Consider the following 24,566-nt stretch of genomic DNA (forward strand, 5'->3'; position numbering starts at 1 on the left):
TTTGTATTTTGTTTGTTTCTATTTTATTGATTTGAGCCCTGAGTTTGAGTATTTCTTGCCAGCTGGGTGTGTAATTCTTGCTAACTGAGTGTGGTGGCTTGCTCTATAATGTCAGTTAACCCCAGCATTTCTCTGTTTAGTGTTTGAATGGATGACCTGTCTACTGGCGAGAGTGGAATATTGAAGTCACCTACTATTACTGTGTAATGGTTACTATGTTATTTAAGCATTTCTTTTAAAAACATGGGTACCCTTGTGTTTCACATTCCTAGATGTTAAGAATTCCAATTCTCGAGTGTTACACTGCCTACCTAGAATTGTTTACATGTGTGTCTAATATTCATTGCCTTTTGCTTTGCCTTAAAAAAAAAAAAAAGAATAATGATTCTCTTGGATTTTCCATTTGTCCAGTATGTAGTGTCCTTTCCTCTCTCTTATGATTAGTTTTGGTTTGAAGTCTATTTTGTCAGATATCAAAATGGCTACCCCAGCTTGGTCCACTTGCTTGAAACGTATTTTTCCATTCTTTTACCCCGAGGTGATGTCTAACCTTGATGTTAAGGTATATTTCTTAGATGCAGAATACATCCTGTGGTTGCATCCAGTCTATTTTTTTAACTGGGGAACTGGTACCACTGATATTGAGAGACATCAATAAACAGGATTTGTTGGCTCCTGTTTTTTTTTTTTTTTTTTTTTTTTTTTTTTTTTTTGGTGTGTATGTGTATGTATGTTTCTTCTCTTTTGATTTGCTGGTCTGGGATTATTTATTCACTGTATTTTCTTGGGTATGGTTGGCCTCTTTAGGTTGGAGTTCTTCAAGTGCCTTCTGTATGGATGGCTGGATTTGTAGATAAGTATTGCTTAATTTTTTCATTATAAAATGTCTTATTTTCTTCATATAGTATGATTTGCTAGGCATAGTAGTCTGAGCTAGTGTCTGTGGTCTTTTAGACTCTATAGAATATCTGTCCCAGCCGTCCTGGCTCTTTGGGTCTCTGTTGATAAGTCAGGTGTAATTCTAATAAATCTACTGTTACATGTTACTTGTCTTTTTTTTCCTCACAGCTTTTAATAGTATTCTTTTTTTCTGTATGTTTAATATTTTGATTATTATATGCTGAGGGGACTTTTTTTCCTGGCCCATTCTATTTGTTGTTTTGTATGCTTCTTTTACTTTGATAGCCATCTCCTTATTTAGGGTAGTAAAGCTTTCTTCTGTCATTTTGGTGAAAATATTTTCTGTGCCTTTGAACTGAGTATCTTCTCAATTCCTCAATATTTTTTTTAAGGAAAAATGAGGACACCTTGCTCTTAAGTGTGGTTGAGGACAAGGTTTATTGTAGATATGGGAGAGAAAATAGCCAGAAGCATCTGGAAGGGTCCAAACTAAACCCGGCCAGCAGACTGAATTAGGCCATGAGAGAAGAAAGAAGAGGGAGAGCAAGAGAGGAAGAAAAGAGACAGGATAGTTTAGTGGGGATGTAAGAAATCAAGTGGCCAGGAGTGAGCCAAGAGACCAAGAGAGCATGTAGCCCAAATAGCTGCGTTAGATAGGAAAGAGAAGGGGGAGATGAAGCTCAGGCTCTGGAAAGGTCTAGGATAGGATGACACTGTAACCTTGTGCAATGTTGAGAGGTGCTAGGAGGACCTAGAGGACAGGCTCTCCTTTGATATGTTAAATAGACACCTCAGTTAGCCATTTCCCTGGGTTTCTTTGAGACCTGTTAATTCCTAGATTTAGTCCTTTGATAGTGTTGCATATTTCCTGGATGTTTTGTGCCTGGAGATTTTTAGATTTAACATTTTCTTTGCCTGAGGTATCCATTTTCTCTTTTTATATCTTCAATGACTTCCCCTTTCATATTCAAAAATTTTTTTTCTCTCTCTCTCTCTTTTTTTTTTTTTTGTTCTTTTTTTTGAGACAAAGTCTCACTGTGTCCCTCTGGCTGTTCTGGAACTTTCTATGTAAAACAGGTTGGCCTCACCTCAGAGATCCTCCTACCTCTGCCTCCTGAGTGCTGGGATTAAAGGCATGTACAACTATGCCTGGGCTAGAATTTCTAAATTTTTCTTCTCCAGCTTTCTCTCAGTTTGAGGTTTTTGTATTGTTTTGATTAATTCTATTTCTACTTTCAGGTCTTGAAATGTTTTATTCATTTCCTTCTGTTTTGTTTGTGTTTTCATAGATTTCTTTAAGGAGTTTTATTCATTTCCTGAAGAAGGAATTTGTATTCATAAAGGTTATTGTCTTGTGCTGTGTCGCAGTACTCAGGGCCTGCTGTGGTGGGGTTGTTGGCCTTTAGTGGAGACATATTGTCCTGGTTGTTACTGTTTTATATGTGTATCTATATCTGTATATCTATATTTTTAATGCTGGCAGCTAGGCTTCTTGGTTTGGGATGGGTGTCATTTTAGGAGCTGATGTCTGATCTTGTCTTTGTTGGGCAGGTATTTTGATCATTGGTTTTTGTTGCACTTTCTGATTCTTAGGATTGTGTGGTGGTTGTGTGTTGCTTGGTAGAAAATTCTTCTTGGATCATGATTGGTGTAGCCAGTGGGGATTCTGGGTACAATATGTTTCTAGGTGTTAGGAGTTGAGATTTAGGAATATGGATAGACAGGAGTTGGGTGGGGATGGGAGTGATTGAGGGGGGTGCATGGGAGAGAGGAAAGCAGTATTTCACCAGAATCTGCTTAGTACCCTAGGAATGGGGCCTGAGAGTTAGGAGAGACATTAGCAGGTTGTCTGCTACAGAGCTGTGAATGAGCCTGGGGGATTGGGCTTGGATTAGTGGAGGGAGAGATAAAGATCTATAGTTAACATCATGCTTCCCTGGCTGGAATTGCCTGAGGATTCCTAGGGAATGATTGTTGGAGTTGGGAGCTGGGATAAAGCAATGAGTCAAGGGGTGAAAGTTGGGAGGGAATTATACTGGAGAAAGGCAAGGGCAGAGCTGGGGATGAGACTAGAGGATTGGATTAGGAGGAGCTGAGGGAGAGGTAAAGGCTACCTGCTTCTCTTGGTAAGATTGTTTTTAACCATTTTAAGAATTACCAGGATTATTTCCATAAGGACCAAACTGTTACAAATCAGGCACACTCTGCCAGCCTGCCTTTCAGCAACTCACTGGGCTTACATCATCTGCCACCACCAGTTGTGACACTTTCCTCTGTCCTTAGGAGTTGTGAAGCAATAGGTGCCTCTAAAGGGTCCTGGCTCTATCTATCCTGTTCATTCTCTCTGTCTTCCTGGTCTCCTCCCTCTCTGTCCCCGTTTCCTTGTCTGTCTTTCTGTCTCTCTTTCTCATGCCCCACTCTGAGATGGTCTTTCCCTTGTTACCCTCCCCCAATAAATGTTCCTCATTAGATCTGTTGGGTAGTATGACCTCTTAGCAGCACATTTTGACCCCCACCCACCAGGGGTACCTTCTGCTGTTTTATCTTCACACAGACCCCTTTGCACTTTCAGCAAAACAGTTTCCATTTTCCCACGTGCTCACCAACACTTTCTGTAATCTCTTCTAGCCATCTTGGTGGGTATAAAGTGATAATCATACCATTGTAGCTTTGCTTCGCCTTTCTCTAGTGCGTAATGATGTTGAGTATCTTTTCACATAGTTATGGACTACTTGTGTAACTCCTTTGAGGAAATGTCTTTTTAGGTCTTGCCCTTTTAAAATTAGATTAGGTTGTTTTGTTTTAAGACAGGGCATCTTGTCTTCCAGGCTGACCTTGTAAGCCAAGGATGATCTTGAACTTCTGATCCTGATCCTGGGATTATAAGCCTGTGCACTAATGCCCATTTTATTTGATGCTGGGTGTCAAATTTAGGGCTTTGTATATGCTAGGTAAGTACTTTACCAATGGAGTTACAGCCCCAGTTCTCAAGGTAATGTTTTTGTTGTTATTGATTGTAAGAGCTTTTACATGTTCCGAACACAATTTCTTTTCAAAAATACATTTTCAAATTTCTTCCTAAATTTTGTGGGGTGTCTTTTACTTGCTTAATAGGATCATTTCAAGTTTTTAAACCTTCACTCATCCTTCTTAGATCCTTCATTGTCCAGCATCCAGTTAGTCACAGATGAGCTAATTCTCCTTTAAAATGTCTCTGAAGTATACCCTTGCCACCCCAACTCTGTAGAACCCCATGTTATTTGCTCCTGATTTCTATCCCCAACTCCCATATCTACCCAACTATTTCCTCCGCTCCTTCCACAAGGATATATAGAATCACAGCCTCGCAGGTCAAATCTCTGCTAGTCCTTAGATTGCTCCAGTAAGAATATCTAGGATTTCTACAGAAATAAAAGCTTTTCTTACTTTTTTTATAAACGTTAAATTCCACAACTGCAGTCTGGGCACAGAAGGAGTCTTTCTGGAAGGTTGCAGATCTGTGTCTAGTAACCTCCCAAACCCCAGGGTATTTTTCTCAGAATAGCTTGAACCTAGGACAATAGCTCTGAACTAAGGATGGTTATGTCTCCATGAAACATTGGACAATATATAGAAATAGTTTGAATTGGTTGGGGAAGGAAGGGTCTGTCACCTAAGGACAGAGGGAGATGGTGAAGCGTCTCACAGGATACTGGGCAACCCTCCCAACTCTCCCACCCACTTCCAAAAAGGAATTACCTGCCTGGAATCTGAGTCCTATACAGTCGAGAACACTTGACATAACAAGGAGGCACACACTTCATTAGAGCCCTGCTAGTTAGATCGTAACACCATCCAATATCTACTGTTTTGCAGGATATATCCCAAACCCCATGGCTTAAAACAAGAATTGAAGCTCCCAGTGTGGTATGGGCCTGTAATTCCAGAACTCAGGAAGTGGAGGCAAGAGGACTGAAAGTTTGAGGCCAGCCTAAGTTATCTAGATAGACCCATCTCAAAATAATAATAATAATAATAATAATAATAATAATAATAATAATAATAATAATAAACCACCTGAGGAGGACTTACTGTATGGCATGATTCTGTGGGTGGATGAGGCACTTCTTTTGCTTGTTTTGCCTGGGCTCTCTGTAGTGCTTTGATGGCTTGTCCATCTGGATCTTTTTTTCCCATGTGATTTTTCTCAGCCTGGAGCTTTGGAGATACAAGGCCATGGGCTTAGTCTATGTTGAAAATCATTTAATGCCAGTTTTGCTGCATTCTGCAGATCAAAAGCACAAGACTGACCCAGATACAAGAGGCAGGGAGACGAACCCCTTCTTTTGAAGGCAGGAGCTCTGCAGAGTTGTGAGCATGTTAATCTACTCTGCTGATCTTCAGGTTCATTTTTCAGGGCATGATCATTTCTAATGTAAATGGGGCCAGACGGGGAGGAGCGTGGCCAGAGCACCATCTCAGGCTGTGCTGGCCTTTAGAAAAGCCTCTCCTCACCTACCTTGCAATCTTGCTTTCTCTGATGCTTTCGGCCACAGGTCTCAAACTTCTGGACTTAGGATCCCCTCATACTCTTAAAAATTGAGAACTGAAAACAACAACAACAACAAAACACTTTTATGGATGGCTATCAATTCTATTTTAATATTAACTAATTTAAAAGTAACAGTACCCTATATATATGTTCACATAAGGAATGTTTTCAAATAAAAATGACTGTGATTTTCTAGACTATGTTAATAGGAAGAATGCCATTGTGTTGCATTGTGTATACCTCTTCTTTCAACATAAGACAGGGTGAATTTTTGTGTTGTTTTGGTCTTTCCAGACAGGGTTTCTCTGTGTAGCCCTGGCTATCCTGGAACTCTGTAAAGCAGGTTGGCCTCCAACTCAGAGATCCACCTGCCTCAGCCTCCCAAGTGCTGGGCTTAAGGGCATGTACCACTACTGCCTAGCCAGCTTGATTCTTATATTGATTCCTAATTAATTAGTTTACTTTGAACTGGTATCTCTATTTGCTGCTCAGGCTGGTCTGGAATTACTGGGCTCTAGGAACCATCCTATTTCTCTCTACCCAGCACTTTCTGGTGTACTTTTCTTATGATATCACATACCATGTAGCCTGTAATTAACACTGAATAGGTGGAGGTGAAAAGATAAAAAAAAAAAAAAATGACTTTGCACTGTAATGAAAATAACTAAACTTTTTGTTTTTCTTGAAATTGACTTCTCTGAGGTTAAAGAGATGGCTCCACCATTGATATCACTGAGAGGTCCGGACTTACTCCATTTTAGGTCGGAGCCTTCATATTGGGCTTCAGTTTCTGTTTTCCAGAAAAGAAAACCAAACTTCTCAGAAACACTGCATAGAAAGGACAGCCATGCCTGGCATGGTGGTGGTGCATGCCTTTAATCTTGGCACTTGGGAGGCAGAGGCAGGTGGATCTCTGTGAGTTCGAGGCTAGCCTGGTCTACACAGTTCCAGGACAGCCAAAGCTACACAGAGGAACAAACAAACAAATGAAACAACAACAACAAATAAATGAAAGAGAACAAAGGGCAGCCAATCAGCACTTAGGATATCTGGCCTAAGGATATGGGACAAGGACTCTGAAAACTCCCCAGAGGTCAGAACAATGAGAGGACTGAGAAATTCTTTTTTTCTCTAGACTCCCTCTTAGCCCAGGGATATCCCCTAGCTCCTAGAAAAGCTTCCCTGTCCTGTTCCCCACTCATCTCCTCCCCCATCTCACCCAAAGGTTCTAGGTAAACCTGAGCCAATCAGCTAAAAGTTTGACCATATGTGACTGAAAGGCCCAGATAATGTTGCTTAAAATGATCACACAACTGGCCCCTACCAATGAAGTTCTGCTCCTTACCCCCCCCCCATCAGAATAGAGATTAGCTCATGACACCTGAAAATCTCCAGTTCCCTTTGAAAGGCCTGCAAGCCTTTGTTTCAGGGTCACCACCGTTTTGTATGGATGGTCCACTTCTGCCTGCTGGCTGATTCTGCAGAATAAATGCTCTTTGCTTTTGCATACTATTTGAGTCTGAGGTCTTTTCTTCAGTGATTCTTGGACCCTTACAGCACTGGTTGCTCTTCCAGAGGACCTGGTTTGATACCCATCGTCTACATGGTGGCTCACAACTGTTCATAACGCCATGTCCAGGGGATCTGGTGCTCTCTTATAACCTCTAAGGGTACCAGGTAAGCACATGATGCATAGGTATAATGAGAGTAAAGTACTGTACACATAAAATAAATATATTTTTCCTTTTTTGTTAATTTATTCAATTTAAATCTCAATTATTGGCCCCTCCCTCCTTTTCTTCCAGTTCCACTGTCCCTCCCATGTCTTCTCTCCCCTATTCCTCAGAACAGGGGCGCACCCCTACCCACACACCCCAGCTCATCTATTCACATGAGAACTGAGTTCCTCTTCCTCCCCTGTGGCCTAGAAGGGAAGTCCCATCAAGGGGAAGTGATCAACATGCAGGCATTGTAGTCTGTGTCAGGGATATCCCCCACTCCCCTAACTAGTGGGCCCACATGAAGCCAAAGATGCCCATCAGACTTATCTTCCTTGGGGTCTGTGCATTGTAGTACATCTATCCTGTACTATATGACTAAAATCCACTTATAAGAGAGTATATACCATGTATGTCCTTGTGGGTCTGTGTTACCTCACCCAGCATGATCTTTTCTAGTTCCATCCATTTGCCAGCAAATTTCATGATTTCCTTGTTTTTAATGGCTGAGTAGTAATCTATTGTGTAAATGTACCATAGCTGCTTTATCCATTCCTCTGTTGAGGGACATCTAGGTTGTTTCCAGTTTCTGGCTATTACGAATAAAGCTACTATGAACATGGTTGAGCAAATGTCCTTGTTGTATGTATGTCAGGTGCATGCCCGGGAGTGGTATAGCTGTGTCTTGAGGTAGCACTATTCCTATTTTTCTAAGAAAGCACTAGATTGATTTCCAAAGTGGTTTTACAAGTTTGTACTCCCACCAGCAATGGAGGAGGGTTCCCCTTACTCCACATCCTCACCAGCATGTATTGTCTCTTGAGTTTTTGATCTTAGCCATTCTGATGGGTGTAAGATAGAATCTCAGGGTCCTTTTGATTTGCATCTCCCTGGTAACCTAAGGATTTTGAACATTTCTTTAAGTGCTTCCCCACCATTTGAGTCTCCTTTGTTGAGAATTCTGTCTAGTTCTGTATCCCATGTTTTAGTTGGATTGTTTGGTTTATTGGTATTAAATTTCTTGAGTTCTTTATACATTTTGTATATTAGCCCCTTGTCAGAGCTGTTAAGTTCAATTGATAGTGTCCTTTGCTCTACAGAAGCTTTTCAGTTTCAAGAGGTCCCATTTATTAATTGTAGATCTTAGAGCCTGAGCTGTTGGTGTTCTGTTCAGAAACTTATCTCCTGTGCCAATGAGTGCAAGGCTCTTAACCACTTTCTCCTCTGCTCTAGCAGATTTAGTGTAACCGGTTTTATGTTTAAGTCTTTGATCTACTTGGACTTGAGTTTTGTGCTGGGTGATGGATATGGATCTATATATATATTTCTACATGTAGGCATTCGGTTAGGCCAGTACCATATGTTGAAGATACTGTATTTTTTTCTGTTGTATGGTTTTGCCTCCTTTGTCAAAAATCAAGTATCCATAGGTGTGTGGGTTCATTTCAACATCTTTGATTTGATTCCGTTGATCAACCAGCCTATTCCTATGTCAGTACCATGCAGTTTTTACTACTATTGCTCTGTAGTACAGCTAGCAATCAGGTATGGAGATAACTCCAAAAGTTCTACTGTTGTATAGGATTGTTTTAGCTATTCTGGGGTTTTGTCTTTCCATATGAAGTTTAGAATTGTTCTTTCAAGGTCTGTGAAAATTGTGTTGGCATGTTGATGGGGAATGCCTTTGGTAAAATGGCCATTTTTACTATGCTAATCCTATGAATCCATGAGCATGGAAGATCTTTCCGTCTTTGGTATCTTCTTCAATTTCTTTCTTCAGAGACGTGATGTTTTTGTCATAATAGGTCTTTGACTTCCTTGGTTACCCCTAGATATTATTTGTGCTTATTGTGAAGGGTGTGGTTTCCCTAATTTCTTTTTCAGCCCATTTGTCATTTGTATAAAGGAGGGGTACTAATTTTTTTTTTTTATTTAATCTTGTAGCTAGCCATTTTGCTGATGGAGTTTATCAGTTGCAGGAGTTCTCTGGTGGAAATTTTGGAGTTGCTTATATATACTGTTATATCAACTGGAAATAGTAATACTTCAGCTCCTTCCTTTTTGATTTGTATCCTTTGATCTCCTTTAGTTTTCTTATTGCTCTAGCTAGAACTTCTAGTACTGTATTGAGATGAGTAGACAACCTTGTCTCATTCCTGATTTCAGTGGGATTGCTTTGAGTTTCTCTCCATTTATTTTGATGTTGGCTATCAGCTTGCTGTATATAGCCTTTATTATATATAAGTATGGGCCTTGAATCCCTGATCTCTTTATGACTTTTATTATGATGGTGTGTTGGATTTTGTCAAAGGCTTTTTCTGCATCTAATTAGATGATCATATGATTTTTTCTTTCAGTTTGTTTATAAGGTGGATTACATTGATGGATTTTCATATGATGAACCATTCCTGCATCCCTGGGATGAAGGCTACTTGATCATGGTGGATGATGAGTTTGATGTGTTCTTGAATTCTGTTTGCAAGTATCTTATTGAGTATTTTTGCATCAACGTTTATAAGGGAGATTGGCCTGAAATTCTATTTCTCTGGTGGGTCTTTGTGAGGTTTAGGTATGAGGGTGATGTGGCTTCATAGAATGAGTTTGGTAATGTTCCTTTTGTTTCTATTTTGTGGAATAGTTTGGGCAGTATTACTGTTAGCTCTTCTTTGAAAGTCTGGTGGAATTCTGAACTAAAACATTCTGGCCCTGGACTTTTTTTGGTTGGGAGACTTTTGCTGGCTCTTTCTATTTCCTTAGGGTTTCTAGGGCTATTTAAACCTTTTACCTGCCCTGATTTAACTTTAGTTGGTGAAAACTTATCAAGAAAATTGTCTATTTCCTTTAGATTTTCCACTTTTGTGGAATACAGACTTTTGAAGTAAGACATAATGATTAAGTCAATAAATCTTAAAAAGAAAATAATATAGACTTCAGCCTCAGTTAACCTTTAAGAGCTGATTCTCATGCCTCTGCCTTCCAAGTTTAGATATTAAGCATGAGCCAGCACACCCAGCTAAGTTTGATCTTTCAAAGACCTCCCTCCCCTAAGGTATTCATCATTCACACTTTGAGGGTCACTGGTTTAAAATGTCATGTTGACATAGTGCTATGAAATAGTTAAAGGGTAGTACACTTGAATAAGGAGCTAATACTTACCCTTTGCCACTTGTCATATTCTAGATTTTGATCCTTTTTATGACTTTACCTTTTTGTATCTACTTATTCTTGCTAAAGCCCTATGCTTCCCTCCAAACTCTCAAAGCCCATCTCCAATAACTTCACCACACTGGGAACAAATGTTCAAGTATCTGAGCCTATGGAGGACATTTCTCATTAAAATCACCACAGGATGATACAGATATCCCATCTGTGACTGAGTCTTCAACCGTCACTTATTATTGTCACTTGGACCAGTTATGAGTCCCTGCAGTTACCATTGACACTGCTAAAAGAAGCTTCTCTGACCAAAGCTGACAGCAGCACTAATCTATGTAGATATAAATACAGTTCGCTAGAAGGTACGTTGATGGGCACATAAACAGCAGCAGTAACTTCCTCTCTAAGGCTTATGACGTCCCCGGATTCTCTCCTGTGGAGTGGTCATCAATTCCAAGCAGAAAGTGGTTGGTTCAGTAGACACAACTTTCCTGGTCAGTTGGTAATGTTGCACTCAGAGTCCACATCCGAGTAAGACAGTCGATGACAAGTCTCCTGAGTAGCCTCCAAAGCACCTTCCTTGTAGGATGATGAGGACAAGCCATCAGGGCAGAAGTTTCAAGTCCAGTTCTAGCTTGGTTGTCCTCACACTTTACCTTTCTTATGTAGTAGTGCTTCCTGAGTTAAATAAAATTTGTCAGTCTCTGCATTTGTCATCTTATTATTCATGACGGAAATCAGTTTCTGAAGTTTGATAAGGTTCTTGCTTGTTAGTTTTTATGAAGTAAAGGTATAAATTTGGTCCATTTCCAAGTCTTTAGCCAGCTATACTAACATGTATCAGTTCCATGCCTTTGTGCAAGTCCTTTAGCATATATTTACTCATATTTAACATAAAGCTTTAAAACTAAGCTACCTTGGTATCCTAGCCTTTGTATTCTACTTCAGCATCATGTTTTCCTCATCACCCATGACGCTTTAATGTTCTTAGTACCATTCCACCATTACCATCCATTACTCTTTGGTATTTTATTTTATTTGATCTATTTATGTCTCTAGGTTAAGTTCAGAAAAATGTTCTGAAAGCAAGGAATGATATAATGAGCCTGTTATCAGAGCACTAGGGAGATGGAGGCAGGAAGGTCAGGAGAAGCTACATGGCAAGTTTCAGGCCAGTCTAGGCTATATGGGACCCTATGTTGTTCCTCCAAAGGGGTGGGTGGAACTGAATAAATAAAGAATAATTTTGAGTTTTCTAACTGAGATTGCATTTGCTGAAAACAAATTAGGGAGCAGGGGTAATAATCACATCTCCACAGAATATCAATGACCTGTTTGAAAAACTTTTGTTATAGCCCAGTGCGGTGGCACAAGCCTGTAATCCCAGCGCTCAGGGAGGCAGAGGCAGGTGAGTTAGAAGCCAGACTGGTCTACACAGTGAGTCTACAACAGTCAAGGCTACACAGAGAAACCCGTCATCTGGGTATGATCTCAGTACTCTAGAAGCACGGACAGGTGGAGCTTTGTGAGGTAGAGAGCAGCCTGATCTACAAAGAGAGTTTGTAGTTCTAGGATCGGCAGGGCTATGTAGAGAGACCTTGTTTCAAAATGAAATAAAATAAAATGAAATGAAAAATGAGACGATGAAATGAAATGAAATGGAGATTACTTCATGCATGGCCAGGCCTGGAGATATACAACTGTAACCCCAGCATTCAGAAGGCTGAGGCAAGGGGACTGTGAGTTGGGGCTGAGTGGGCTATGCACATGGTGAAACCTGCCTCAACAAAAGAAGAAATTGCTCCTTTTTTTTCTCAGGAGTTATTCAGATTTTTAAATAAAACCTTTCTTAAGCTGTTTTGTTTCCTTGATAATAATTCAATAAAATATTAAAGAGAACAATTTGTGAATGTTACATTTCTTATTAATAATTCACTTACATTATTCTTCTCTTGTTTTGTTTTAGTACTGGGGTTCAAGTAAGACTTTACATTTGCTAGGCAAACACTCTGCTACTGAACTACTTCCCGAGCCCTCTCTTAAAAATAATGTATTATTATTTCACATGCCTCTGTATTTTAGTGGAGGTCAGAGGTTAATTTTATGGAGCGGTTCTCTCCTTCCATTTTGTGCAGTTACTGTGATTGAACCCAGATCATCAGCTCTGCACATCAAACACCTTAATTTACCGAGATATCTTGCTGGCTCTTTTTCAATTTGGGGGTGGCCCCTTTTTAATTTAATTAGTTAGGGAGGGTTTTGAGAATACTTGTAGGAATACCTTTGGCCTGGCTCAGGTATCCATAGATAATTTAAAAAACTAGTGTGTTTATTATTCCTGTCCTTCCCAGAAAACCTACAGTTTTCTTAATACTTACTCTGTTCTCATGTAAAATTTGTTTTCAATATTATTCTTGATAAATTTATCACTCTCTGTTTGATTTGGGTCTGGTCAGAATCTTTTACTCCATAATTTTTGTTGGCTGTTGTTGTGTTTTTCTTTTTGGTTGGTTTGGGGTTTTGTGGACAGTTCTGTGTAGACCAGACTGCCTAAAACACTATATAGCCAAAGCTGACCATGAACTTGTAATCCTCTTACTTCCAACCCCTGGTGCTGAGAAGATGGGTATGCACCACAACACCCCGTTTTACCGTGTGTTTACCGGTGTTTTTGTTTTTAGGACAGAGTCATCTTATGAGACCACGCTGGCTTTGAAATTATGATCCTCCTGCCTCAGTCTTTCTAGCACTAAGACGGTAGATATGTACCACTCACCTGGCTATCAGTTTGATGATATGGATATTTATTAAAAGATCACTAATATCACTGAGATTTTAAATGCGTATGTTAATGTACTTTTGTATTCTCAGCACTCTGGGGCTAGCGCAAGTTGTCTCTCAGCATGAAGATATGAAAATGTCCGCTATGAATTTGGCTGTAAATCCAAATGGCAAGAACCATGAGTAAAAAATTCCATCTCATTTAGAAATCCCCAAATTCCCAAGAACTTCTCTGTGGACTTTGGACCCTGTAACTAAGAAGTAGAGTGGCTCCTAGCCTTGCTAGACACTTTATTTCTGAGATAAGGTGTTGCTGTTGTAGCCCAGGTTGGCCTTGAAATTGTGGCAATCCTCTTGCTTCAGCCTTTTGAGCAATGGTTCTCAACCTTCCCAATGCTGTGACCCTTTAATAAAGTTCCTCATGTTGTAGTAACCCCCAACCATAAAATTGATTTTGTTGCTACTTTTTAACTGTAATTTTGCTGCTGCTATGAATTGTAATATAAAGATATGTGTTTTCTCATGTTCTTAGGTAACCCCTATGAAAGGGTCATTCAACTTCCAAAAGGGTCATGGCCCACAGGCTGAGAAGCACTTCTGTAGAGTGGAGCAATTATAAGCATGCACCCCTATACCTGACTTAATGTATCCTTTTTGAATATAACAGTGTATCTGAAGCCAACATGTGTTAACTGGAAAGAAGGAAGGTTTACAGCTAATTCAATATCATCTCAGGATGGCCAGGGTAAGGGCTGGAGTATATGTGCTAGACTGCCTAGCTAAGCTGTTCCTGTAGACAGTGTTTGCCCAATTTCAATTTTCTAAGGCTCTTCTGGTTATTAAATGCCTAATTTATTTAACAGACTTTTGTTGTTATGAGTTAATGATTGGGCCCGGTTTTAGTCTTAGTTATACTTCTCATTTTTAATTTATAAGGTAGAACTTGGATTTATGCAATAGTTTTATGAACTTGGTTTAAATGAGTCTGCTGATGAGAAATGGATCTGATAAGGCCAATAGTCTGATGTATTTACATAAGGGTAGGGAATGCTGCTTCATGGAGCCCCTGAGGACATCATTCTGTAATACCCACCCAGGCCCAGCCAAGGATTATGTTAATTGTCCTTCACCCAGCATGGCCCTACTCTACCCATTCAAGGATGTTTTTTGTTTGTTGGTTTTGGTTTTGGTTTTTGAGACAGGATTTCTCTGTGTAGCCTTGTCGCTCCTGGAACTCATTCTGTAGACTGCCTTTGACCTTAGAACTCAGAGGTCTTCCTGCCTCTGCCTCCAGAGTGCTGGGATTAAAAGCCATCATGCCACCTGTAGCACTCTTTCTTAAAATTCTCCTTTATTTGGGGTGTTTAGGCATCTACCTCCCTTCCACCAACCCCTCAATCTTAAGTAGGAAAGAAAAAAGGTTGGTGGGGAGAGGGGGCGCAGACCCCTTTACTTCTGGCTATTTAGGGTCAAGGGGTTCTTTTAGGGCTCTATACTAATCTCTGCAGACACAGCCAGCAGTCTCTTCCATGCCGCTCTGCCCCAAAGCCTTTCTCTCCGTCTGTCTGCTCCAAACTGCAACATTATCTCTGGTCTCTGCAAACTCCTGCACGCCACAGGACAACACTAAACACCACACCGAACGATGCACCTTTTCTTTCTGTGTCTCATTTATACTGAGTCCTAGACCACGCCCTTCTCTGTGCAGCACTTGAAAGGCCTTTACCAACTGGCAAAAGCCATGATCTGCAGGAGACAGTTAACAGGTGTGGACAAACTATAGCCCAACTAAAATCCCACACTTATGATTAAAACAAAAGCTTATTTACATAACATACAAAGAAACCAAAACTTCCATTACACTGGCCCATTACCACTTTTGATCTGAGTTTAGAGATTACCTGTATCTGTTATGTTGTTGTGTTTATTTGTTCTACTTTTTTATGGCATTCAATTGATTTTTGTACTACTTAATCTTACTTTCTTCCTAAAGAGTTCACCAGAACATACCCTCCTCACCCCCTATCCCACAGTTTATGAGGACAGGGTCTCACTATGTAGGACTAGCTGTCCTGGAGCTTGCTGTATAGACTAAGATGGCCTTGAACTCCTAGAGATCTGCCTTCCTAGTGCTAGGATTGAAGATATGCCCACTGATCACTTCTCTTGAGATGATGAAGTGAAAGTATAGCCTCATCTATAAAGCCTTTCAGATGGCAAATGTTTCTCTTCTGTATGAAGACCTCATGCTACACTTTCATGTTATCTCCCCCCTACTTTTTCTAATTTCCTGTCATCTGTATTTTTAAAATTGGATTTCTTTTAGCATGTATTTTCATGAATCAAATCTCATTGAACAAAACCTTTCAAAATACTGAGCATTGTATTTTTCATAAAGATACTTGGAGACTTTAGGGGTGACCTGAGGTACTGTCATCTCTGTAACACTCCACCACATGAAAAACAAAGAAGCAATTTGGCTTGCCCAACTTTCAGATGATTCTCAATCTCGTCAAGCTGACAATTAAGGCTTAGTTCACACCGAGTAAACCATTTTCTCGGGTAAAAGTGTGCTTTCCTGCTGAATTAAACCATAGTCCAGAGTATAAGAGGCTGTTGTGATTTTTTTTTAATGGCAACACTTTTATCCAACAGAAGACTATTCAGAAGAAAATAACCTTATCTTCAGTGTGTGTGTGTGTGTGTGTGTGTGCACATGCTGCATCTGTGTGCATGTGTGTATGTGTATGTGTGTGCATTTGCATGCTCAGTTTGTGCACATACAAGTGTGTATGTACATATGTGCTCAAAAGTGTGTGGAGACCAGAGGTTGACATAAGTCTCCTCCACAATTGTTCCCCTTATCTTTTGAAGACAAGGTCTATCACTGAACCCAGAACTCAGCAATTAGCCATACTGGGTGGACAGTGAGCTTCAGGGAACCTGCCTGTCAACCAGTACCCTAACCCTCACTCCTAGCTTGGGGATTACAGATAATGTGTGTATCCAGCTTTGGGGATCTGAACTTCAGCGAGGTAGATACCTTACCTGATTGGGCCATCTTCATTAACCTAGCCCTTGCCTCCCTCCCCCCTCCTTTGGTTTTACAAAACAAGGTTTCTCTGTATAGCCCTGGCTGTCTAGCTTTGTAGACCATTCTGGCCTTGAACTCAGAGATCTACCTGCCTCTGCCTCCCAAATGCTGGGATTAAAGATGTGCCACTTGTGGCTGCCCTTGACTTTGGCCAAATATTACCCATATATATCATGATTTATTTTATTATGCTATTGTAATTTGAAAACACTGCCAAAGAGATAGATTCACTGAGCAGTAAAAACCAACACTATACTAATTTGTTAGTCTAGAAGAAAGCCTAAGTTTGATTATATTATTGTGTTTATATTATAAATATTTTATTGTATTTATTATTTTTTAATAAGCCATCTCAATGCCCACACAAATATAATCAACTATTGTACAAAAGTAACTAATTGTAGGTAGAAGAGTTTTCCAACAGATGTTAGTGGAATAAAGGAGAATCTCTTTGTCAGGGAAATGCACATAAGTGCATGCCTGATGCCTTTCACAAAAATTGGCTTACAATGGATCACAGACCTATGTGTAAAACCCAATACATCCATCTTCTATGGAAAAAAATGTAGAGGAAATCATTTAAAGTTGTCTTTGCTGGGGGACTTAGATATAACACACAAAGCAAAATCTATATATAAATAGGTAAGTTGGGCTTCATTAAAATTAACTTTGGCAATGTGAAAGAAGAATAAGCCACAGATTTATAGAAAAGATTGGCAAAATGCATTGATAAAGGACTTGTATCCAAATATACAAATAACTCTCAACAATAAGAAAGCATCCAACTGGAGTTTACATTTTCCCAAATTGGGACCAATATTCAAACAAATTTTATGAAAGAATATGTGCAGGTGGCATATAACTATATAAAAGAATTTCCACCACAATTTTTCATTAGAGCAATGCCAGTGAAAACAATAACAAAGCCATTGCACCACGTGGGAAGCAGAGATGGGGAGATCAAGAGTTCAAGGCCAGCCTTGGCTACATGTTACATTTGAGGCTGGTCTGTGCTACGTTAAACTATCGCAGAAAGAAAACTGACAACAAACCAAGAACAGCCAGGCCAGAGCGATGGAGTAAAGAACAAAGAACTTACTACCAAACAGACAACCTGAGATTGTCCTTTGGCCCCATAGGGTGGAAGAAGAGAACTCACACCCGAAAGTTTATTTTTATACCTCTACATGCTTGCTGTCGCATGTGCACACCTTCCTAAAAAAGTAAATAATTGCAATAAAACAACCATGGCCAGCATCACAGCAACAATTGAGAAGGTATGTTGGCTCATGCCTGGACTGAATCAGGTTCGAGGTCAACCTGGGATACAGAGTGAGGTCCTGTTTCAAACACATGCCTACTTACATATAAACATAAATAAAATAATAATGAGATACTGCTGTGCACCTCTTAAAATGACTAGAATGACTTATAGGGAAATAGATTAGACTCTAATTCCAGACTCAGTGTGTAGTTATGCCTAACATAGATAGAGATAGACATACAGGGACATTCATATATCTTTACATGCATACATATATGTGTATATGAGTATGTTTATTAGCATACACATATTGTCTTGCTCTCTTACCTGAGAAGACCTAAAAGCCATGGCACCCTGATAACTACTAGGACAGCTAGCCCCAGATCTTAATTTCTCGTACTTTTCCCAAGAAAAAAAGCAAGAGAATAGAAAATAAGATTCTTCAAAACTTAAGGCCATAAGTATACAGAATGCTTACAGGGTGTCTTGAATTGCTAGAAAGAAAAGCCACATGCAAAACCCTATCTAAGTGGAGGTTAAAGGAACACAGGGCCAACTGAAAGAGTTGTCATTAGCCCAAGAAAGGACAGTTTGAGTAACAAAGAGAATAATATAGTATTGAAATAGAACCAAAGTAAAAAATATCCACAAGTCCAAAATAAATGTTCAAATAAATAAATGATAGAAAACGGACAAGTCTCTCATGCAGACATTCCAACTGCTTATATAGATATTTGGTCATCAAGAAGATCTAGTGGGATTCTCAAGTCTTCATGTGTACCATGTCACACAGTATGTGGATCTTAGGGAAAGGGTAACCACAATGAACATCCTTAAATAACAGTAGTCAAACTCATGGACCAAGGTTCATTAGGAAAGTCACTGTTGGTAGTCTGACCTTTGAGACAGTTTGAAAAGAGTGCATTATGCCCATAGTCTTCTTCCTAATTACTAGAAAACATTAAAATCAATCCCAACAAAAGATGTTCTACTATATTGCTAACTGATACTGAAAACTCTCAAGGAAATCAAGAATCATCACTCTCTTGGAGACCTTGATATAATGATAGTAAAATATAATAGCCTGGTATACTGGAGTGGACCTGGGAGCTGATGAAAGATGTTACATAGACACTCAAGAAACCTGAATGATGTATAACTTCAGTTAATAATGTCCCAATGCTGGTTCATTAATTGTGACAAATGTACCACAAAATACAAATAATAGGTTAAACGAGAACTCTATATATAATCATTTTTTTTTGTAAATCTAAAACTCCAAAATAAATTTCATTTACTATATAAATGAAAGTAAAATTTTCATTTTAAAATGCATTTATTTTACTTATTCATTTAAGTGCCACCTCAGACACCCCTCTTAACCGATTTCTTCTTTCACAGATGTGTATTGGTGACCTGCTTTGGCCAAGTCTTAAGCTAATGAATGCTACTTTACACTAAGCAAGATGCATGGATACCCAGCCGTGCTGTGGACCCAGTGTTGAAGTACACAAGACAGGATTTCCTGTTGTTTTCTTAGCATCCCTTTAGGTAACTTTTCCATGTTGTTTTCCCCCCAAAACTTCTCTGAGTGGCTGAGCTACATGGAGTTCCTCAATGAGCACTGATGTCCTTTGACCCCCAGTTGTTCTTGGTCTATAGAAAAGTCACCAGAAGGTAGATGTGTGCGAATGTGTGTGAAGTTGACTTGTTTGTTCTCACATCTAACTCTGCTGGCTCACGAAGGCTGGGGACATTCTCCTACCAAAGCCACAGTGATAGCAGTCCTCTCCATTCATCTACTTCTTCCAGGTCCCACTAGCAGCTCACTCCCCTAGTCTGGTATCCCTTATCAGCCTGAAGCACAGCTCCTGCTCAGTACCATTGGGAGAGCTTATCATTGTCTCTTGGCAACCTCACCAGTACTCTGGACACCAGGCAAGATACGTGCTTGCCCCATGGGCTTTCGATATTTGCTAAATGAAAAAGTCAGCCAATGAACTAGGGGTTCAAATTATCAGACCCCCGTGACAGTGCTGTTAAGTGGTGAGAGTAGTGGACCACCAAGGGCTAGGCTGACATTGTGGGTCTTTCAATTTCCCAGGTGAAGTGAAGTGATTTTAGTTCTCTGAGGCTTCATTTCTTGTCTGTAAAGTACAGGGAGGAATACCTTCCCTTGGTTGGTTAAAGGTGACAGTCTAATGCACAGTGTTTAGCACCTGTGGGACAAGTTAACAGTGCTTATCAGTTTATACAGTGCAGTCACAGCTAAAATTAGCTTGTCATTTGCAATGGATAAATGAATAAGAACATAAATAAATAGTTGATGAGCAATCAAAACAAATTGGTTTAGTGTAAGTGAGGCCCGGGTCTATGGACTAGTATCACCACCAAAACAACAACAACAACACACTTCAGCAAAACAAGTTGTAAGCTTACTCAACCTAGCTGGTTAGTCAAGAGACTGGAACTAACAGAACAATATGCGTGTCTCTCCTCCAAAACTAGAAAATTGTTCTAATAGTATTTAAAGCCGTTATAACACTAGTTTTTTTTTTTAAAATGAAGCTGACTTTGTTAATCAAGAAAAGACCACGAATAGTTTTAAGTGTGGGCATTAGTGTGAGAAAGAATTGCTGAGGGAAAGAATGGCACACATTTCAGTGAGCTTTTCAAGAGGCAGCTACCAACGATGCCTGTAATTTTTTAAAATGAACATTGTTTATGTTATTTGTTTGCTTGTGTGTTTGTGTGATATTGTGTGTAGCCCATGTGAGCATATTCAAGTGCATACACCTATACACGTTCATGTGGAGGCCAAAGCACACTGCAAGCTTTCTCTCTGTTACTCTCTGTTTTATTGCCTCAGGTCAGGAGCTCTCAAATAATAATAATAATGCTAATAACAAGAATAATAATAGCTACAAAGGACACCGTATATTAGGGATAACATTTGAGATTCAATACAGTAGAATGTGAAACTCTATTTCCTGTACCTGTGCTTTTAGTAGTAGCTGGGTGAATCTGGTCTGTGGATTGTTGTGTGTAACCCCTTCTCTAGGACTACCAATGTCATCACTAAACTGGAGCTTTGGAGGAGGGAAACCAGAGTTAGAGGGTGACAAGAAGTATCATGGGAGATCCATGAAGTCAAGTCAGGTCTCTCAGCAAAAACCTTGGATTGAACCAAGTCCAAGACTAAGGCCATATCTCAAAAGGGTTGTTTTTTGTTTGTTTATTTGTTTGTTTTAGTTTTTAGCATGGCAGTGGTGCTCTGGCCTTGCTGAGCAGAGGCCTGGAAGGAGCTCTAAAGGTCTTCTGCATCTCACCCCAGGTTTAGTGATGTGGAAGAGGATATTAGATGCTTTGCCACCTACGACTGGCTTTTTTGTTTTGTTTTGTTTTGTTTTGTTTTGTTTGCTTTTCACCCTTCTCACTGTCTTGGGCCAATCATAGAATTGTACTTCAGAACCTTAGTCATCAGTGAACAGGCAGAGTATGTTTGTCTACTTCATGTGAAAACAACTGTTTTCCAAGCTTGTGGGCCAGCTCTCTCTGTGCTACCATGGAGACAGGAGGGAAGGACACAAGAAGGGCAGCAATGGATATCCAAGGAGGATGGTTCCTGCAAGGACTGCTATCAAAGGCTCATTCGCTGTTGGCCGGTCTGGTATCCTACTCTGGTTGCATTTGACCCCCCTCAAAGCTCCAACCGGTTCCAGTTCTATCTATTTGGAAAACTACTAGGTTAAGGCCTTGCTGCTTGAGTATGGCCTGTGGCCAGGAAGCATCTGTACCATCAGGGTGTTTGATAGCAGTTGGAAACAGGATCTTCCAGTCCGCCAAGGCCTTCTGGTTCAGTACTGTCATTTTAAAAGACCCCTGGGGGATTTTTATGCACCTTCTACTTTGAGACGTGTGAGGTTTGAATTCCAATTAGACTGTATATAGACCTTTAGAAGGCTCCAGGCTCAAAGAAACTTCAGCCACTCAGAGTCACCACCATCTACTCTGACAAGGACTTGGAGAGTCCAGTCAGACAAGTTCTCTCTGTAAAGAAGTGGGCCCTCAGCCTTGGGCAGCAAAGAAATCTTGGAGCATGAAGCCCAACTCTAGTAAGCCCCAGGCACTCCTCTCTTAGGCAGGGACCCTCCTAGGCTTTCTGTGCACTCTGTCTGGGCTTCCTGCCCTCACCATTCACATTTTGACTCATAAACTCTCAGAATTCTCACTTCCTTCATCCCACTCAGCTTTTGGATCTGATAACAAAAATTCAGCTTCCCTGTTCCATAGCCCCTTGTGCACAATTTGTACTCGTGGTGATTTGTCTAGGAAACTACTGGAAAGCTGCCTTCTGCTGAGATCCACCTTAACATTGTCTTCTGACTCTGGGTGGTGGGGTTGGTGGAAAGAGAGTATATTTGAAAGCCTCTGCATGGTACTAGTAGCCCATCTTCAGTACACTAACCCACTTTCTAGGCTTTGCAACCAGCTTTTTCCCCTAGTTTTAGACCTGGGGACTACTGCTACTTCTGTCTGGCCACTGAGCTTTCATTATATCCTGCCCTCAACTTGATCAGTATTCCTTTGGAAAATAAACCTACCCGTGGTGATTCAGATGAGAATGGCTCCCACAGGCTCATATATTTGAATGTTTGGTTCCTACTTGGTGGACTGTTGAGGAAGGATTTAAGATGTATGGGATTGTTGGAGCTGTGTCAGTTGACATGGAGTTTCAAAAAGTCTAAACCAGGTCAAGTCCCACCCTCTCCCCAACCCCTGTCCCTGCCTCTCTCTGCCAAGTGCTTGTGGATCAAGTATAAGCTGTCGGCTATTGCTCCAGCTCCATTCCTGCCTTCCTGCAGCCTGCTTCCAGCCATGATCATGGACCCACCCTCTGAAACTGCAAGCAAGCCCCTAATTAAATGTGTTCCTTTCCAAGATGCCTTGGTTAGGGTGTCTAATCCTAACATAGAACAGTAACTAAGATACTAACTCACATCGTCTTAACTTGAGTGAACCACGCTGGGATCTGATTGGCACAGCTGGAGCTGGTTACATCACGGAAGGGAGATGCCACCCCAACGCACAGTGGTATCTGTAGGGTAAGACTTGTCAGAATCCAGCATTGGCTTACAACACGTATCACAAGGATCTGTCTCCTTCAGAGAGTGGGGGTTACAGGGCTTTCCCAACTATCAGCTAGCCACAGGAAAAGAAAAGAAACACCCATCCAGGCAGAGCTGAGCAAAAGCTGAAGCCCTTTGTTTTGCATAGTACAGCAAGATTCCCATACAAATGAAGAGCAGGGTTCAGTGACACACCCAGTTCCTTCCAGCTCTGAAGCTGTGAGGCTACAAACTACTACTTTCTTCTGCACGTGTGTGTGTTTGTTTGTTTGTGTGTGTGTGTGTGTGTGTGTGTGTGTGTGTGTGACGGGCAGCTAGCTGGTGGTAAGTGTGTTGATTGAGAAGAGGAATGATTGCTACTTGCCTTGGTACCTCATTTTCATCTTTTCGCCAGGCTCACTGTGACTGCCCCTGAGGGTGCAGCTGGGTGGGGTTAGGATAGACTTTACAGATGATGCTGGCTCAGAGGTTCAGAAAGTCAACATGCAGATTTCCTAGGGTTGCTTAGCCTGGAAAGCAGATCTTCAAAAGAAGAGTGAACAAGAGTGAGGGAGCTGACTACAGGTGTGACTAGAATGTGAAAATCCCAGCCCTGGGCCACAGGAAGTTTGGCTGACATAGGGCAAGGTCACTGCAGGGGTAAGAACCAGTGGGATATTGTTGGATACTGGCCAAAATGGCCTGGGCAGAGACTTAAAGAGTCTATGACATTGAAGGTAGCCTGCATTTTAGGCAACAAAGAATATCTAGGCTGATCCTTGAGGTAGGGATGGAAGAGGATTGTCATGAAGCTTAGGGGCAGGGAAAAAGAATTGAGGAGGGTGGCACATGAGGCCAGGGTTTGAGGGTTTACTCTAAGCCTCTCACTAGAGAGAAAGAGACTAGATTATTGAGTTTGACTCTGCAGTGGTCAGTGAGGCACTCAGCAATAAAGCAGAGCAGTGTGTCTGTCTCCTCTCCAGATCTCAAAGCTGCTTTTCCTGTTGCTGCCACAATGACTGATTTGGCAGCCCAGGTGTGGCTGAGTCAGCAGGCCCCAAGGTGTGAGTGGCCTGGATCTAGGGAGCTGGGGTTGGCTGAGTGCCTGATTGGAGGAGAGCCAGTCCCTTTGTGCAACAGGCATTGCCTCTCCCTCTCTGAAAGGTCCAAGCTGCCTTTTCTAGAACAAAGAGTTTGACCAAGTGTCTTGGTTCACCTGGGACTGGCTTGGATTTTGATCACTGTCCCTGGAAAACTCTGTAGTATAACATGATGAAGCCCAAGGGTTGATTGATATCCTTGACAGGTGTGAGGAGTGGCCATGGGTAAAGTGAACAAGTGTTGCTGCCAAGGTGAAGCCTTAGGGATTTATCATCGCTGCAAATGGGGCCAACTTGGTGTTTGTGTCTAGCTCCCTTGAAGGACCACATGGCTAGGAATTTGGGGAGCAATTAATTAGTGGCATCTCTGACCTACATACCTCTAATCCTGTTTCATTAGTCATCATCATCTATGAGGAAATACATTTAAGGAAAACATTAAGGTTAAATTGTAAAGGCAGGGCACGATGGATCATAGCTACAAGCTCAGCCTCAAGGGAGGCTAAGGCAGAAGGATTGTGCATTTCCTGCCAGCTTGGGCCAAACAGTGAGACCCTGTGTACATACATACATACATACATACATACATAATAAAACCCTGTAAGGTGACTTCATTCCCAAGACATACTAGGGACTCTTACTAAATACTTTCTAAATGGTACATGAACAGTATGGTCTTTGCAGAAGCAAGGAGACAGTGGGGCAGAATGAAATAGGAGGAACTGATAATTTCGGAAGGCGTTAAGTCAAAACAAGAGGACCAGAATAGGCAGTGTAGGAAGTCTGGTTTCCAGCAAGCCAACAAGAAACATCCAGACGACTCACAACCATTTGTGGGACCTGGTGTTGCTATCTTTCTCAGCAAGGTTCTGTTTGTGTAGGGGATATCCGTCCGCCTGGTCTGGCCACTGGAC

General features: G+C 40.9%; 1 long non-coding RNA gene across 2 annotated transcripts in view; it reads left to right on the forward strand.

The window, feature by feature from the left end:
* The window catches only part of LOC132647250 (uncharacterized), a 50,438-nt gene that overhangs the window by 5,169 nt on the left and 20,703 nt on the right, over positions 1–24,566 (forward strand). The window contains exons 2-3 of one of the 2 annotated variants that reach the window (XR_009585609.1): positions 13,619–13,831; positions 18,846–18,995. This is a non-coding gene — a long non-coding RNA (uncharacterized LOC132647250). The remainder of the gene's footprint in view (positions 1–13,618; positions 13,832–18,845; positions 18,996–24,566) is intronic. The other variant, XR_009585608.1, reaches the window with a different exon arrangement.

This window comes from Meriones unguiculatus, chromosome 14, assembly GCF_030254825.1.
Source record: "Meriones unguiculatus strain TT.TT164.6M chromosome 14, Bangor_MerUng_6.1, whole genome shotgun sequence".
NCBI classification, from domain to species: Eukaryota; Metazoa; Chordata; class Mammalia; order Rodentia; family Muridae; genus Meriones; species Meriones unguiculatus.